This window comes from Megachile rotundata, chromosome 7 (genome assembly GCF_050947335.1).
Source record: "Megachile rotundata isolate GNS110a chromosome 7, iyMegRotu1, whole genome shotgun sequence".
In the NCBI taxonomy this organism is placed as follows: Eukaryota; Metazoa; Arthropoda; class Insecta; order Hymenoptera; family Megachilidae; genus Megachile; species Megachile rotundata.
Window position 1 is genome coordinate 2,423,181 of NC_134989.1, and position 14,604 is coordinate 2,437,784.

Genomic DNA, 14,604 nt, shown 5'->3' on the forward strand with positions numbered 1-14,604 from the left:
TATAAACTTTTTAAGAAACAAAATTTAAAAAAGATGACAAAGTAAAAATTCGTTCCTTATAATCAGTTTTCAATTTTTAGTTAGTAATAGTTTTTATATTTGAGAAACCAAATATTTTTATTTTCTAATATTTTTAGAAATTCTTACTGCATCAATAAAGTTGGAAGAAAGTGTTAGACCGTAGAAAAACATCCATATTTTCGAGGTCTTCAAAACTTGCTGAGCTTTTATATCGACAGCAGTCGTTCATCCAATCTTTTTCATGGGTTGACCCACAAAAGCTCGATGTAAATTAAGTATCAAGGGGTTGACCCCATAAATCAGACGCAAGCTGAACGAGGTAAACGTAATGTCTGTCATTGTTGAGCGTCCTGGCAGCTTTCAACCAGGAAGGCAAGCACGTTTGCCATTGTAGCCGATACCGCTTCCGGTATACGATATTTCGATATCGTTCGATGTGTGTGTTAAAAGCTCGTGTTAGCACATATCAAGGAAACCGATCTCTTTTCTGAGATTTCACTTGATGCGAACAATATATTGTTACGTCAATATTGAACTGAAAAAGGAATTTTTATTCAGTCACGAAAATTCTTGACAAATTTTTTCTTTAATCTTTCATACTTTTGATTGTCCATTTATTTTTTAATAATTTAACCAAGGTTTCCATTATTCAAGGTTTTTATCATTTTTATCAATTATTAGTTTTTTGGTTTCACAAATATTTGTATTAAGCATCGTACAATTATTATTTGGAAGCAACTTATTTTATAATGTTGCTTCCCATTACTATGTACGTAGTATTATAAAATTGAATATCAGAAATAATACTATTAGTTTATTACAATAAGTAGCTGAAGAGTAGAAAATGTTTAAACCGTGTTTCATAACTATGTATACAAACTGTTAGAAAAGATCGTTATATTTTAAATCTGACTTACAGAAATAAAGATTTTATCAATTTGAAAATAGAAACATTTTGAAAATAGAATATTACTGTATTGAAAACGTTATTTTCAAACGCAGCGGTGATACATACGTACCATATTAAAATTAATGCTATTTAGCCAGTTTGAATAAATAGATAAACAAAAGTTAAACAATGCTCATAGAAATTCTTAATACTTGGCATTTAATGACAAATAACTAAGAATTTGAATAAAAGTCATATTTTGTATCATACACGCAAACTACAGAAAATGTGATTAACGTAAATTATAATTAGTTGTCTATGATAAGTGATGAAATAATTACAAAATTCATAAAGTTTCGGAAGTTATAATGAGATAGTTTATCTACGAATCAATCTCGCTTCGTGAAAAGTTGAAGGGGAGGATTTTGTATTGAATTGTTCGTTTCCCTTAAACATGAAAACTACTCGTATTTGCGACACACGTTGATGATAAATTGATCTGCGCATACTCGAAGTTGTTTTAGGGTTTCGTTTCTGAAACACATTTTGCTTCGTGGTTAACAACAATGAATTGTTTTAAATGAGTTGAAATTTGTAGCAAATGCGAATTACTTAGGTCTAGCCTTATTAGGATTTATAAGTGGAAACAAAAATGATAATAAAGTTCTGGTTAAGCAATATTTTATTATAGCTCTAGGAGTTTAAAAGCCTTCTATTCACTGAGATTGTCTTTTGATTAGATCCCGCTCGACAAATTCCAGATTTTGAAACGAATGATTAGGCTTGCCTTCGTATCGCCTTTCGATATTGACGAATTGGTTTTTAATATCTTATTTCTCCAGGCTTTCAAGTTTGATATTTTAGCACAATTATTATGAAAGAGTATAACACCAGTAAAGGGACTGTGAAAAGATTAGTGACTTTGGGACCTCGGAAAGCCCCAATTTGATACAGTGATAATAAAAATGAAAATAGGGGTACTCCCGAGAACAGAATTTTAGGATTGTGATTAAGGAAACGCATCAGATAGATGCGCAAGTATCTGAAAAATGGGATTCGAAGCGCCGCAAATAGATCTGATTGTACCGGAATCATTAGGTATATCACATATTCTACAAAAAAATGGACTTTTTTCCACTTCCCAATTTCTATTTATGTATGCTGAAGCAAACGGGAGTTCTGTTTCCACATATGTTTTTCAGTTTTTATGCTGTCTCATTTCACAATGTACGATAATCTTAAAAAGCACCTAAATTATATGTACTTGTTGAAACATATAATTGACATTCATATTTTATTGTAATCAACGATTTAGTTAAATGAGAATTGTTTCAAAGTACTTTTCGTTGTTTTCGAAGAGACAATTTCTATCAATCTGGATACATATTTTAATTATAATTACGTCTTGTAATAACAAAACTCGTGATTGTACTTTTAGAACGATCAATTATCGCCATTTTATACAGCTGTTCCCTCGTCACATTTAGATTCTCAACGTTTTTATGTGATATAGTTAAATCATGGAGACAAATAAAAGGTATGACGAAAATACAAACGCATAAACAATGATATTACTGCTAATTTAATATAAATATTCGAGGGTAGTAAATTTTGGACTTTTTATGTTTTTGTATATTATCTCATCAAATTTTGAAACTAACAAGTAAAAGTATTTATTAGTCAAATGCAACATATGTATACACTATACTGACAATGAGATCTAAAATCAATACATTATATTGAAATCAAAATCTATATCTCCAAATTCTATATTTCTAGTACTATTTATACAGTAAGTGTGTTAGAAAATTTATATCGTATACTTTAATTACAGTTAACAATAATTGATATTTTGGTATTGCTTTAATCAATTTCAACAGAAAATGTTAAATCTTCAATGCAAGTATGTTAAAAACATTAAACGTCTGGTATACAAACAAGTTTGATAGTCGATTTAATTTTATCGTATTGAGATTTTATGTACGTAAATTTCAGCTTTAAAGGTTGTCTGTACATACATCACAATAAAGAATATATTTTTCCAACTATAATCATGAAATAGTAGTTTCGATTAATCATGGTATACCAATATAATGGCATCATTACTTTCTTTCGTTCGCAAATATAGTGGTTCCGTGAACAGTAGCTAACTGAAAATGTTCAGAATCTATGGTGACTACTAAATCACGTTTCGTCGAAATTTCACCCGAAAAATGATAGCAGCTGCTGCAACGGTACAGCAGGAATCGATATCTATTGTACGATATTTATAAATCACGAACCTTTCTGCCTTCCGATTTTCTTCTGCGTAGTTTGCTAAGCTTCTTTCCAGCAAGCACTTATAAATCAACATCCATAATGCCGTTGAGTCAGCAATTATACTACTACCTTCACAAAAAATTAAGAGTTTAAAATATGTTATAGAGGCTTCAGTTACAAATTTAATTTATACGATTGGCTTTATAATTTTAGAGCAATTAAAAGGAAGCTAATTATTGATGAAGAAAGGAAAACCTATGTATATGGTGTATAAATTGTTAAACTGTCTAATTGCGTCTCATATTATAGACATTTTTAAAACCGTTAATTTTACATTCCTTTTACATTCTTTTTGTTTTCATAGCATAGCAAATAATAGAGCTTACCCATTTGGTATTTCTTTTAAGTATGTATAAACGAAAGTAATAATGCAATAATCTTGTCTTCTTACATTTATGTGTATAACACAACATTCAATAAACGTATGCTTAAATCCTTTGTGTAATATCACGCACTTCAATTTATTTACATTAAGTGATGAAACATTTTGTCGGAATATATTTCTCGTTAACTCAAAAATAGTGATTTAAATAACCTTGTTTTTGAACGTGTCAAGAGATTGATCCGCAAAAAATAAAAGTGTGTAAAAAAGGAGGGTTCGTAGTAAACTAACGATATTAAAAACACCAGTCGACTTCAAAGCTACTGTTGTTCATTCGATCGCCAACCGTGTTAAAACCCTCTATACTGGCTTGTGTGCACAAGCTTTACTATGTAAATTTTTCTTTCTTGCATGAAAGCAAAAATCGAAGTTGCTCTCAAGCTTCATATCAGATGGTTGATGGTTAGTTTTACACCTATGCAAACTAATCACTGACCAACGCGTAAAATACTGAGAGAAAAAAGTATTTGCAATTTGCATGGGAATTATAGGAGATGGTACGATTTTTTTGCGTTCATACGTCTGCAGAGGTTTGTCGTATCCCGTGAAAATCACGAGGTGTGATTCATGATACCCCCGTTTCTTTTAATTGGTTCTTACTTATAGTTCCTACCTCTTCCGTGATAACTAATGAGCTGCGGTATTTTATAGTTATGCGCACAGCAAACGAGCGACATTTCTTTTCAACATAGGCGTTCATAAATATTTGTCTATTGAAAAGTGCATGATAAGATTAGTTACTGTGACGGTGCTTGAATATTCCTCACTTTCATCTAAATCATTTTATCAACTCATATAAAAAGTGTTGAAAATTTGTATGAAAAGTAATTCGTCTCACAATACTGTTTCTACCATTTTATGTTTCCTTGGTTGTAGTTTCACATATTTTTATAGAAAATATGAATAATTTCCAAGTCTCGTGTATATCATCAAATCAATGCATAGACAAAAGAGTGATTGTGCTTTGATCAAAACAGAATAAGAACGCTAATATTATAATATTATATATTACCGCTGTTTGTATATACTTCAAGTCAATTTCTTCACTATTTAATTGTTTATCACGATAAACCGTACATACATGTGTAACGCCCTGGGGAAACCTTTTTTTCTTTCTACCGGCATCATCGCGACAATCTTATATCCATCGATTAGAATAGTCAATTATCGACCGTAGTTGCCAATTATCGACAGTACATTAGGTATCTATTATCGATCTACCAAATTCGACAGTCGGTAATCAGTATGTATCAGTATGTATATATATATATATATATATATATATATATATGAAAATTTAGATATTCTGACGTCACAGAAATTCCAGGTATTCGGCGAACTTGCGAGTATAAAAGGGCGAGCGAAACCCGTCTAAAAGCAGAACAGTTTTCGCAGTCGAGCACGATAGAAGTATTATTGATAAGAATAAGAACTCAGAACAATTTCCGCTGTTAAGAGCCGCAACGAATCTTGATACTTGATTGGTCAAGCGAGTATACGCCATTTGGATACTTGGTCGTGGGTCGTTTTAGTAGCTGGCTAACGCAGAGCTCCCCATTCAAACGATCTCGTATCTGAAACTCCGTCAGGAGAGAGCTATACTTAGCACCAAGAAAGGCTAAGATATCGAAACGATAGCTCTCAGCTACTCATAGTTGATTTTTGGTCGAATTGTTAACGCGCCATCAGATTCTCGGAGCTCGCTCTGGGTAGTTTAGTAGCCAGCGAATAGCAGGCTCCCCCATTTGAGCGGCTTGGTCTCTGAAACCCGCGTCTTTTGGGTGGCAGTTCAGCAATTACGATTTTACAATTAGAGTCAATTGATTTGCTACCCTGTCGAACTTATATTGTTCACCTGCTTCTGGTATCGTTGGGTCGTTTTAGTAGCTGGCTAACGCAGAGCTCCTCAATTAAGCGATCTGGTTTCGGATGTCAGTATTCGTTTTGGCTAAATGAGTCATGAACCATTTAGTTGTCGAGTCAAATCATAAGAGTAATTGTTCCGAAGAGTAGTTCTCAGATTCAGATAAATTTTGGTTATTTGAATTAATACAAGAATACTGTTCTCACTTAGCGTCATTTCCGTAATCGATTACACTGCGTTAGATAGTAGATAAATTTGTCTAATTTTTGCGAAAGCGTATTTAGGTGCGTTTAGAGAATCTCACTTAGGTCGAATTCCTCGCAACGGTAGATTATAAAGCGCTAATATTAATTAATATCGTCAAAGAACCTTTATACAAATCAATCTTACAAATTGAGAAAAACTTTGTCATTGCGATACCTTTGAACACGAGAATCGAATACGTATAAAAGCGAAGTTAACTTTATCAGAGATCAGAATTAGATACGGTCCAACATAAGGTACTGACCAGCGAGTCTCATACTACATATTGTTTAATTTATCAATTTCTATTATTTCTATCATTATTATTATTTCAAGATCTATTTAGTTCTTTATATTAATCAATCATTTATAATTTATATACTTTCTTTACTTTGTTGTTATTGTTGTTTGTTAGTTTCATTTCTTATCGTTTACTGAATAAATCTAATTGTTGAAAGATTTTGACCTGTGGATTTCACTCCTTAACCGCACACCACACGAATTCCACAATCTTTACTTGCAAAATCGAGTCGTTTAGGGGTAAAAGCCGCTCTTTACCTTTTAGCGCTTGTAACTAACTAAACTTAGGTTCTAGGAACGTTACACATGTACTCCGATATTAGCAGCTGCGATTCAACTATTTCTGTTTTTATAATATTGACTTACATCTAGAAACAATGTATGAAACATTATTTCTTGAATTAGCTTGACTTCTTATTTTATCACTTGAAATAATTACGTTTTGTTATTCTTATATTTTGCTTATGTGCTTTACATTACTTGTATGTATAATAATATTTCTACGTAATGACTTGTTATGTGTTAGGTTAATATGTTTTATCACTAATATGCTGATAAAGTTTTGATTTATACCAACTACTCTTACTGAATTTGTTCCGCTTATTTACGTAAACAGTGGTTCAAAATTATGTTAAGAAAATAAATTATATTTCGATATCACAAGTCAGTTTTGATAAAATTTGTGCTGCAATAAAAGGAGATTCATTATTCATTCTGATAACACAAGACTAATGTAAGTGCGAATACATACAAAATAGAAACGACATTAATGCAAAATGTATGTCTCAAAAATTAAATATAAAATCACCTTCAAGTATATAGAAATGGAAGTAAATATTACGGGTTACAGTAAGATACGGTTATATCGATATACCTCAAAGTACTATCAACTTATTCCATGGTAAGCATAAGTTTTTGATTTCATCAAATATACATTCACTACCGTATTTTCTGTTCATTTTCCACATTTTCATTTGCAATATCTAAAATATAATTCAGTATATTTCTGATTAAATATTCAATTCGAACAAAAATTGCAAAAATTAAAAATTAAATGTTGCAAAATGTATCAATTTATTCCGATCTCCCGATAATATTGTAAATTCTCTTTAAAAAATTAGTAATTCGACTTTTGTTCCGGTCTGACAATGAGTACGAGTAACTATTATCGTCTAGCTTGAAGAAAAGGAATACAATACAATTAGTCTTAATAATAATCGTTAACGAAAATGAACTACGACACTTAATACTCTAGGTACCAATTAAAATTGCAAATCTCATACATTTCATACTGCATCTTTTTCTCTTTTACATCGTTTAAAGTGTTACTATATCTTTAAATTTTGTTACTTCGCGTGATAACAAAGCTTTAGAAATTAATTTTACTGACTTAAAAAGATTCTTGAAAAAAATGTATAAGTACATTTTCTGCCTTTGATTGTATTGTTAATTCTTTTAATTTTTGTTTTATTGCAGGAAACTATCCTGAAACAAGATTTCGTATAAGATTATAAAAGTTTTTTTAAATTTTTTGAATGCACAAAAACTAAAATAATTAGACTTTGTCAATGATTGGTATAAAAAATCATCCTTAATCAATTTCTAATTTATGAAAATGTTATATAGTTTTCTAAATTTGTGTGTTTAAGCAGAATGGTTTGGAAAAAGAATATTTATCAGAAGATCACTAAAATGTAATAAAATTACATAGAAATTTTCAAAAAAATAGGTGGAAGTTGATGAGTAAAAATAAAAATTCAAACAAAAAAATAAAAATAATCTAAATTCAACCTTTCTAGATAACTGTAATTGCCTTGGTGAAATTTTACTTCTATTTATTTCCACTATCCAGTACTGTTTTCTATCGAACTTTTCGTTTTTTGCTGCGCGTGACATTTATTACGTCAAGCGTATGCTTTCATTCGGTTGACTAATTACAAATTGATACATATTTTCGTGTTTGTGTTGTTCCAAGTTTTACTGAGAAAGAAAAACAGTTGCATTTATAATCAAAACTTTAGAGTCATATCTTTTATTAATTTTTTTCCTTTTTACAAGTTCTACACGAAACAATTAGTTAATTGATTCACAATCCCATTTGAAATACAGAGATTTAAAAATAAATTAAAACAATATTCGATAACAATGTTTTCCTTCTATTACTAAACAATATCTTGAAACATTAAGTAAAAGTGGACATTTACAACTATTTATGTCTACTATACTGGCTGTAAAAAAAGTAATATTTTGTTAATAATGAGCGTTCTCGTCATGGAAAAAGCAAGTTTAGTGCATAAAGTGAAAATTTAGTTGTAACGAAAAACACAAAGAATTTAAAAATAGTGTAACGTTTTATAAAAAATATCATTCGTTTCTCTAAAAGTAAATTAAATTTTTCATTTCTAATTTCTGATTCTCAAATATTTGATTATTTAATATAATACTATTTTTAATTCCAGATTGAATATTTTTCTTGTTTAAGAATTAATAAGGGTTTAAACTTTATAATTAATATTAATGAATCTCCAAACAATGCAAAAACAAATTGAAAAAAGCACAGAAAGAAATTTATCATTTTGTTACAATTTATTTCAATTTTATAGCAAATATACATGTCCTGTTTTTGTTAAGCATAGACGTCGTCGTTTAAAAATTGCCAACTACGTAAATACACTATTCTAGAGGTAAATAAAACGTTCAAAGAATTAATAGAAAGAATTACTTCGCCCATTCTGAACCAAACTTGGAAATTTATAAATTGAAAACTTTTTAATTTTTTCTCTTTCAAGTTTGAGAATTTGTTAATTTGAAAATTTATAAATGTAACAACTTCAAATTTAGAAATTAACAAATTGACTACAATTCAATGTTGATAAATAATATATCACGAATAATTAATAATAATTAATAACTAAATATTTTTACTTGATAACGATCCATTCTACTGTCATTTTATTCCAATTCTGGAGTTAAATTTTTACGTTTCATTGAATCGACTACCATGTACATGTGCATGAGCTCTAAAATGGAACAATGATTTCCTATCAACAGAAAGTAAACATTTACTTAATGAAAGCATACGACATTATTTCTGCATTGTTTTCCAACGAGTATGAATTATTCTTGTAGTAACTTTTATTCAATTTGTGTCGTCGCAACTGATGAGTGATCTGCGATTATAGGAAAAACGAGCGCATTGATATGTCAGAAAAAAGAACTTCGTTAAACGGCAATGAAAGCATATAGCAAGCTCGAACGTGATATCCATACGTTTACAAAGCAAACTAGAACGCACACGTGTTGTCATGTATGTAGATAGTGACGAAGCGAAAACAACGATGCATATGCACGCGAACTCATTTGTAGAACAGGTATGCAACAACGAGGCTTATGTAACTGGTTAAATGTTTAACATCGAAATTGACACAATCGTGACACCATTTTGTACGTTGAAAAACTCGACTTTTATTGTTGGAAAACTGGAACGATTTCGTAATAGTAATATTATATGACGAGAGTTATCTGAAAGTAATTTGTTAGAAATTTAAATTCGTAATTAATTTGTAGAATTATACAGAATAAGTTTGATATAAAGATAACAATATTTAGAAAAAGAACATATTATACGAATTTCCAAAAATTTATTTTATGCGGAAATGGTATAAACATCTGAAATAATTTGATGGATTATTGAATCTATCATGACCCTAGAATAAAAAGAGGAATATTTTCAAAAATTTTAAAATTACTTTATTTAAAAGCAGATATATAAAAACAGATTAACAATTTTCCATATTGATGTATATACCTTTGCATTGAAATTACCAAAAAAAATTAGGAATTTTGTAAAATTACTTCTTACGGTAAGTCACATAAAACAGATTTGTGTTACTACTATATTAAAAATATGAAACAGCCATACATAATACTGTTTAATATTTGTATTAAGAATAGAGAAACCAATTTACTTTTGAAAATAAATTTTTCAAAAGTTCTGTTTACAAAAATTGATGCGCTTATATTAATATTAATGTGAATCATTATAACTACAGTAACAAGATACTTCGTCGTCCAGTTTTTAAGCATTACACGTTCAATACGTATTGTATATCTTGTTTGATTTGGTGAACCCTCAATTATTTCAAGTAGACCATTACAGCACTGAGTTAAATTCCTGTTATTAAATTCAGCAGGTGGTAATTGTGGGCAGTTAAAAATACATGTTTATTGACGCTAGCGTACACTCTTGTCTAATTATGGCCTAGTGACTATATTTTCATTATTACAAAAAATATTATGCGATTTAAATTATCGTTTTTACAATTACGCTTCATTCATAGCTACAACATGAATATCAGATTTCAAAAATTAAAAATAGACTAATTTAATCCTAATGCCAATATTCAGAAAACAGTATGAAAAACTCTGTTATTTCTATCCCGCAGTTGATTCCTTAATATATTTTTTCCAAAGTGATAAATCTGTGGCGTCGATTTAGCGGCCGCCACGTCCCTGTCTAAATTATTGTATTTAGTCTAGGTTTAAGATTTTAGGTGTGAATGAGATGCGTAACGAATTGTTTGCCTGAGTCCGAGTGGATGCTGCGTAGCGTTTACGAGAGGATGTTTGGATCATTAGTTCAAGTGTCGCGTTGGGTGTCCGAGTTCGAGGAATGCCTGAGAAATACGCGTGTATCGTTGAATGATTGGTTTAGAGTGAGAGCGATTCGGTTTGGACGAGGAAAGAATGATTCCGAGTGAGAATGAATCAGGGTGTGTGGGGGTGAATGTCGTAGGAAAAAGTTAGTTCATCGCTGCTTGTCAAAGAGTAAGGTCGTGGACCTGCTACAGAATAAACGGAAAATCAAAGGCGGAAAATAGTATTATCTTTCCCTGCCGCGTCCTCATCCCATAAATCAATTAGCAGTCACGAGCAGCGACATGTATAGAAATGTGAAAATATTTTTTTGAAAATTTAGATATTCAAAAATTCAGAAATACAGAGATTTAGAAATTTAGATATTCAGAAATTGGGAAATTCAGAAATGCAGAAATGCAGAAATGCAGAAATGCAGAAATGCAGAAATGCAGAAAGGCAGAAATGCAGAAATTCAGGAATTCAGAAATTCAGAAATTCAAAAATGTAGAAATTTAAAAAACTAAAAAATGCTCAAGTTAAGAAATTAATTATCTATCACATTTGTCATCTGTTTATTATTATTATTAAGATTTACATATTGTTTAACAATGCAAATAACATAGAGGGGCCGGAGTGTCTGTTGAGAGGATATAAATATTTTGAAGAATATGTACAAAACATCAGTTGTGGGTAGATAAAATATTTTGGTTTATTTGAAGGGCCAAAGCACTCTGCGCATAACAGTATCAGTGAAACGCCGCGAGGAGCTTTATTCTAAAGTGCGTTGCATGTTCATCACATCAATGTAGGTTTATGTTTCCTGAAAACCTACCCACGTACGTACAACCATTCTTGGTGTAACATATTTGTATTGTGATTTATATTCTGTGCACACATTGCTGTCACAACTTTGTCCATTTGTTATTCTGTAAAAATTCGTGCAAACTCCAGCTATAAAGACACAACTATGGACCGAGAATATTATATTCGAGCAATCATTCAAACTATTTTCAAAAACTCCTTCAATTAAAACTTTTTTGTTTTCAGTAATAAAATGTTATTAATATAGAATATATGTATAGAACGTATAATTCATGTATTTAAACTTATCTCAAAGAAAGAATGATCTTTTATAAAAGTGATTTATAATCGCATATTAGTTTAACCCCTTACATTCGACCGCTCTTTGTGAGGAGACATTTTAATGCTGTACCAAAATCTCCGAATGCAAAGAATTAAAAATTTTGTAAACGTTCGTTCACTTTAACAATTGAAAAACACAGCATTTACATTTTAATGAATAATTCCCAAAATATAAGTTTAAATATGTTTTACAACCATAACTTTAGAAATCTTTTGTTAAAAATTTTTTTGGAGAAAGCTACTTAGATAACATTCTTTACTACTTATGAACCTCGATATTTCTATCTGAATTATCAGATAAAATTTTAACTACGTGCGTATGCGGATGTAGTTTTCTATATTGTTTTCCATATCATTTTTAGTTTCTTGAAAATGAGACATTAATATGGTGTATTATTGCTTAGGTATGATTTTGAAAAATACCGACAGTTTCTTTTGCTGCTACGTCTGCTATTCTACTGTCAGTTACACTAGTATGCATGTGACGTAATCAATAAGAGAATCATGTTTATTCTCATCCTGTTTGCTTCCAAGACATCGAGTATCTTTTCATCAGTTTTACAGTTGATTTTGCAAACTGCACTCATTAAGTCAACGAAAATTATACAGTTTTCACTTTGTTCCAATGAAGAGTTGAAATACTTCTACAAAAAAGATAGTATTGAAAGAACAATGGAGGTATTTGTTTATTTGCGAGACAACGCAAGGGCAATCGTATCCTTACGCTTGCTCCTCACGACGAGGAAGCAAAAGCCGAAGATGGAGTGTTACGCTCGTTTGCTACGCGATCCTGCACGTAAAGCAGACGTATCGTCCATTGTAATCAACTATTGCATTCTTTAGGGCTGACTGTGACGACGATTTCGCTACGATACGGCCGTAATCCCTAGGATGAATAAACGCAGTGGTACTCGGTAAATTATTGTAGTCACGTTTAAGGTCGAGTAATTAGTAGGTGATTGTAATGACTAAATAAATAACGACATGGTTTCGGTGCAACGAATAGATTATGTACATTGTAAGTGGACTATGATAGAGGTGGATTAATTTGGAAACGGAATTTGTTGTTAAATGAAGAACTCATAAATGAACTGAGAGAAAAATAATGGTTTATCTCTTTATATTTAATCTGTTTGATAACTAGAAATTAATTTTTCCAAAATTTACTGACAGAAATTCCCTTATACGGTGCAATTTAATTATTATTAGGTATTTTAGGCTGATTGTCTCTAGTATAGAGCAGTCTCTAATTTCGAACAATCTAGAATACAGACATGTAGTCAATACAGAAGTATCAAAATCTATGAGACCAAAATATTTCATTATAAACAAAAAATGATCATATTAATGTTTCATTTAAAAATGCGTCGCTGAATACGAAGTGTTGTATGTACCTCATATTACCTAAAACTTTCTAAAAGGTAAATAGAATTGTTTGACAAATATAACTTATTTTCCAATTATTTCTTCTTGGAAATTATCATCCTCGTACTTACAATCTTAGCTTGTAGAAGATTTAGCAAGAATTAACAATATAATGAAAAAATACTGCCAGGTTCCTCTGAATCGAAGGAAAATTACATATAATTGATAAAATTGATATACTACTCAATTAATGGAGCAATGACAAATAAATAAGTTAGAGTGGAAGGAAATAAAAAATGAACTTAGTTCTTTGTGGGATATCTATGATAAAGAATCCACGAGCAGTTTTGCAATCACATACTTTACTATCGACTAAGTTCAATGAGCATATGAGAAAGAAATGAAAAACTTGAAGCAAGTAATCCACGTTTTTGCACGAAATACGTCGAAAAAGATTATGGCGCACCCTACTAAAAAATGTGAAAAATGGGATCATAGCTGTGCCAATATCTTTCTACTAAAGACGGCAGAAAATTGTCGCTGACAGATTTTAGTACAAAGTCTATATTTTTTAGCACTTCTTGTAGTAAAAAAGTTTCGAATAATTCTCGTGTATTCTTTGGCATGTTTACAATGTATTTAACAATTTTTCAGAATTTGTACATACACCTGAATAGAAAAAGTAGAGTGCAACTCGACAATCCGAATTTCTCTGGTAATTAACGAAATAATACGGTTAAAATATAAGATTGATACTTGTTATACAATGTTGTTTTTTTTGGTAAAGATAGTTCAAGATCACTTTTCATCGCCTATTTGTATTTATTATCTAGATAAATATTCATTTTTCACGATAAAATTAAAGTTCTTTCAGTTTACTTTAACATTAACTGTCATGTCACCTTGTATATGGGTGACATTTGGGTTTTTATGCCAAGCCTAAGGATGTACGTGTGAATTAGTAAACTTTTGGTAAACATTAATAAATATGTTAAATTTTACTTATTGTTAGTGTAGTAAAATTAATAATATTGTTAAAAAAATAAACGGGTTTTTTAATCACAAATATTGTATTAATAATAACAAATTCTAAATAACATACACAATATCAATTTAAAATTTATATTTTAATTGAAGTTAGTTTTTCGAAAATGTATCATTTTAATGTAAAAATATTCCATGTAACATTTATTAATGTATAGGTAATAATTAAAATGGCAACATGTAAATAAATGAAGAAATATCTTTATTAAGAAATATTTTCAGTTATACTATATAATAATTTATAATAATACAATTATGGGAAGTAAAATACTTTGTTGATATAGTTATATTTATTTTACATCTATTTTGAGTTAATATTTCTCAAACTATTTTCTTGATCAATAAAAGGCACTTAGTAAAAAGAATTGCAATATTTCTATGAAAACATGTATTTCT

The 14,604-nt window shown here is 30.1% G+C and overlaps 1 protein-coding gene and 1 long non-coding RNA gene across 3 annotated transcripts in view; both read right to left on the bottom strand.

Annotated features, from left to right (window-relative positions):
- LOC100877819 (uncharacterized) overlaps positions 1 to 14,604 on the bottom strand; it is a 688,459-nt gene that overhangs the window by 467,997 nt on the left and 205,858 nt on the right. The window lies entirely within an intron of this gene.
- Positions 1 to 14,604, bottom strand: part of LOC143264825 (uncharacterized) — a 172,024-nt gene that overhangs the window by 90,119 nt on the left and 67,301 nt on the right. The gene's annotated exons all lie outside the window — the stretch shown is intronic.